Source organism: Microtus ochrogaster, assembly GCF_000317375.1.
Source record: "Microtus ochrogaster isolate Prairie Vole_2 chromosome 14 unlocalized genomic scaffold, MicOch1.0 chr14_random_2, whole genome shotgun sequence".
NCBI classification, from domain to species: Eukaryota; Metazoa; Chordata; class Mammalia; order Rodentia; family Cricetidae; genus Microtus; species Microtus ochrogaster.
In genome coordinates, this window is record NW_004949097.1 from 9,754,385 (window position 1) to 9,759,658 (window position 5,274).

Genomic DNA, 5,274 nt, shown 5'->3' on the forward strand with positions numbered 1-5,274 from the left:
TAGACCAGGCTGGTCTCGAACTCACAGAGATCCGCCTGCGTCTGCCTCCCGAGTGCTGGGATTAAAGGTGTGCGCCACCATCGCCCGGCTTGGCTATGTGTTGAATCTGAAGTTAGCTTATTTTTATAGCATGCAGCATTGACATGCACAGTGCAGAAAGCCCTCCATGATAGAAGAAGTAGAGACAGCACAAAGGCTGGGTATGACAGAATAAAAGCCATACGTGGGTCATTGTGATAGTTTTCTTCAACATATAAGGCAACTGAACCCAGACACTCACCAAGTCAAGCACTGCATCAGATCATCCTGCTCCATGGCAACAGCCCAAGTCTATTTGGAAATGGCCAAATCCAGTGTGGGCTGTTGATGAGCAGGGGAAGGATTCGATCAGGGTACATTGAGGGGGTTTGTTTTGTTTTTCCTTTTATCCTCCATTTTTTTTTTCATTTTTTTTGGGGGGGGGGAGACAGGATCTTGCTATATAGGTCAGGCTGGTCTCAAACTCATCATCTTCCCAATTCTTCTCCCTCAGTATTCCAAGCAATGGGGCTACAGTTGTGTGCCATCACGCCTGGTGCATTGAGGTTCTTCAGTGTAAAAATGGACGTGAGGTGGGGATCGGGTATTCTCTCTCTCTCTCTCTCTCTCTCTCTCTCTCTCTCTCTCTCTCTCTCTCCCTCCCTTAACCTCTCCCATTGCCCTCCTTTCTCTCTCTCCTCTTCCTTTCCTTCTCTCCTGTCTCTCTTTCTTGTGAAAAGGAACTTACTAAGCACTGAGGTCAGGTGCCTCTTTTGTCGAACATGCTTACAGTTTTGTTCATAGGCCTAGCACCCTCCAAAGCATCCAGGCAGGAGGAAGTGTTTAGCACTAACCTTATGCCTCAAGGACGCAGCAGCCCTGTCCTGGTAATCCCCTGTTTCTACTGCCCCGTGGATGCCTCTGCAAGAGCAGTGTCTCCCTTAACTGCTGAGCTCGTTCTAATCTCCACTTACATAAGCTTTCTGAAATTGTTCACTTTCTCTAAAATGTTTTCCTCTCTTACCTCTTGTCTGTATGATAATGTCCTTTGGGTTTACTTTTCTTGGGGGACACACATGAATAGCCGTTCACCTCAGATTGGCACTCCTGACAGACCAAAGTATGATTTTACTGAGTCCTGCTTGGTGAGGAAAATGCATGTATTGGACTTTCTTAGAGAGTATGGTGGATGGTGGGTTATGTACAAGAGCATGGATAACTCCCAGACTACTGTATCATCAGCATAAAGTCCCACCCCATCATGGATGGTGACCTCATGTGTCATGGAGTACCACTTTCAATTCTTCCACTTCTCTTCTACTCAGGCATCTCCCATGATCCCTTGCAGCTGGAGAAAGGAGACTCAGCTGACAGTCTTCTGACCCTACCTTTCCATACAGTCTAAAAGCATCAGCAGTACCATTACCATCACCATATACCTGCCTGGCGCCGGATTGTTCTGCTCTAGTTGCCATGGCTAAAAAGTCACAGCTCCAGATGGAATCTTGTTAAGACTGGAGGAAAAGTGCCACACAGCAAGATCCCCTGTTCTTAGCGTCCAGTGATTCATCCACTCTCAGGAAACTGAGTTGTTCTGTGTAACTGTCAGGGGCCTGCATCATTGGTTAGACCAGTCTACTTAGGTTGGGTGTGTCTGTGTTTTCTGTCAGCTACTGAATATATTGAAGTAGTACCATCAACTCTTAGCAACTGTAGGTAAAATTTTTATTTATTTATTTATTTATTTATTTATTTATTTATTTATTTATTTATTTATTTATTGGTTTTTCGAGACAGGGTTTCTCTGTGGTTTTGGAGCCTGTCCTGGAACTAGCTCTTGTATAAAGCTCATATTTAATAGTGAGATTTAAAGAGAGACTTAAGTGCCACACATTTAATATTGCTGGTGGTTTCCAAAAAGTTTATGCAAATACAAAGTTTATAAAATCAAGCCACTTTTTATATTTAAAATTTTACCTTAAAAAAGAGGAATGGTTTTGAAAAGCCCTGATCTGGACATAGAGATGCGGGTGTTGAATATTTGCCTATCTCTTGTGAGTTGAGAAAACAGTGGACACCTTGGCATTATGGGGTCTATTGTAATGCCAGATGGATCGGATTGGTTCTCTGGGATGCACTGTTCACTACAATAACTGCTTATTTCACTTATGGCCCCTTAAGTTCACTTTGGGAGAAATTAGTAGAGGGGCAAGAAAGAAGTAGCTCTCTATATTAGAATAGGATTCTTGGCCAGTCCTTTGCCTTGACCGAGCACTGCATGGCCACACGTAGGTCTTGAGCCCTAGTTTTCTGAGATATTTTCCTTTACTTCATAGTTTGTGTGAACACAGCTGAGCATCACTCCTATTTGGTGCCCTTGGAAGGGGCTCAACAATTTGTCCATGGTCTTTGCTATGGGGTTCTGTTGAAATAAGAGCGGCGGAGCTGAGATCCTTGATCAAAAACACACCTGCATATATGCTCATTACAGCACTACTCTCTACCGAACAAATGAAATCAATAAAGATGCCTGCTGATAGATTAAAAAAAAAAAAAGAAATAAGAGCGGCGGGGCTGCGTCCCCAGCACCCGGCTGCCCACATGGCTAGCTTAGCTTATGCCCCGAAATAATTACACGGAAACTGTATTCTTTTAAACACTGCCTGGCCCCAATAGTTCCAGCCTCTTATTGCCTAGCTCTTACACATTAATCTAACCCATTTCTATTACCAGGAAAGATCTTAACCTGCATCTGCCTGGAGTGGGAGAACCATGGCGACTCACTGACTCAGCTTCTTTCTCCCAGCATCCTGTTCTGTTTTCTCCGCCTACCTAAGGGCTGGCCTATGAAATGAGCCTAGGCAGTTTCTTTATTAATAAGAAATCATTCCCACATCAGGGTTCTTTGAAATTCTCTCAATTGACTTTGTAGTCACTTTGAATTTTTCAAAGCTAAGTAGTTTTTAAATTTTTTAAGCATGCACACGTTGTATGTTGAGCTCATTCCTCCTTATTAACCCCTCCCCCCACATAGTCTTTTAAGGAAATCAAAGCACAAGATTTCATGGAAATTTGCATTATTCTTATTCTCTAATACACTGACTTTGGGGGAAAATACAGGTCATTCTGAAGACACTTTATCTTGACGACATTTAGTATAACAAAACAAATAGAATTTGAGATGGGGGTGGGGGCCCTGGAAGACTTCTGCTATGGCCACTGCATAGGGAACCTCTTGTCCTCGTGTTAAGTTTCTCTCATGATTTCCTCTTTCTTCCTATCTCCTCCTTTCCCTGGAGGCATTCCAGTGGATTGCATAAGCCACCTTTTACAAGCCAGGAAGATCTTAAACTGGACCATGAGAGGAACAAGGCACAAAGCGAGTTTCCCGTCTCTCCAGAGGAAGGGAGAGATAAACAGAGTCCAGCTCTTGTTTACATGCTGGCCAGCCACTTGCTTCCCGCCTCTGTGATGTTCCTTTCACCATCCTGGAGGTCTTCACACTGTTGATGTTGGGTATTTCATCAGCGATGGTCATCCATGTCGTGAGCCTATCTGATAGCATCAACATGCAGTTCCTGTGTAACTATTAAAACCTGACTGATAAAATATCAAAAGGAGTACCCACACAAACCCTTGGCGCATTCGGCCCGCTCCCCATGCCTGCCCGTTTTTCAAGTAATAGTTTATCATTTTTATCGTGAAATTCAAAGATAAAAGTCTTGGTGACAGATTGAAGGAGTAACTCAAGTGAAGCGAATGATGTATAAATCATTGATTAACTACATTAATTTATAAACCTCCAGGCTTCTTTTGGGCTGCTAATCACTGATTACAAAATTATTCATTATAAAATAATTCCTACCGATGTGATTTTATTTTTTTCTGATTGAAACTAAACTCAGCTTAATTAAAATTTTACTTAGTTTTAACAAGCAGTAAAAATGATGGCGTCCAATGTGATCAAGTAAAAATCCTACATTTTTAGATTTAAAATTGTCAGTTGGAAGACAGATTCACTTGAGCTTGCCACATGCCTTCCTCCTTAGTCCTTTATGGACACAGAATATCCCATGTCAAAGAAAGTGTAAGTCTTTATGCATCAGATATGAACTGTGACAGTTTAACGCAGAGTGTGCTTATTATCAGGCAAATTTAACCTATCCAGGAAACACTTAGGACGTATTTCAAGGTCAATGGCTGAAGATGTACAAGAACCGATGGCAGATGGGAGAGCAGGTAAACTCACAGAAGGTCTTTAAAGCTTGTGTCTGTGTGCATGGCTGTGATGCATGCCACATGGTGTGTGCAGTGTGTGTGCTCTGTGAGCCAGAAAAGGGTGTCGGATCACTTGGCGTTAAAGCATTGTGAGCCACCCAATGTTAGTGGTGGGACTGGAACTCAGGGCCTCTGCAAGAACAGTGTGTGCTCCTATATTATACTTAGCATATTTTGTTCCTGCTTCTCTCCTCCACTGTCCTTCCCAACCCCTACACCCTCTTGCTGGCCCCTTTCCTCCCTCCAAACTCCCGTTCCCTTCTCTTTCTAACTCTTTCCCTTTCCTACTCTTCTTATATCCCAAACATATATACACACACACACACACAAGTGTGTTCACAATGCACTCATACATGCACACACATACACAGACGTGTGCACACACATGCACATTCACACACACAAACATGCACACACATACACACAAGCACACACATACACACATACAAACTTGCACACACAAACATACACACAATACACACACAAACATGCACACACACATGCACAAACACACACACACACACACACACACACACACACACACACACAACTGACTCTAATGGAATTCGAGAGGACACATGAGACACATGACTTTTGTCTTCCTGAGTTCCCAGATTCCCCAGCCTTTCTCCTGTCCTTTTCTGGTGCTGGCTGCATATCTTGGTTTCCTGTTTGCTTCTGGGTTGTGGGATGAAGCTCCCATCTTTGGCTCTGGGGTGTCCTTACTGCTTCCCTTGATCACTCTGTCTAGGAGGCACCTGTCCTGTCTCTGTAACTATGGTCTAGTCTTCCTGCACAGCTGCATGCATCCTTCCGGCCTGGCTTTCCGTGGGCTCAGCCTCATGACCCCTTGTTCCACGGTAGCATCACACTGGGTTGTGGTACCCATCTCTCACATCTCTAACTTCTCTGAGGCTGTGAAGATCATGTCTAAATAGATGCTCCTTCCCTCCCTCCCTCCCTCCCTCCCTCCTTCCT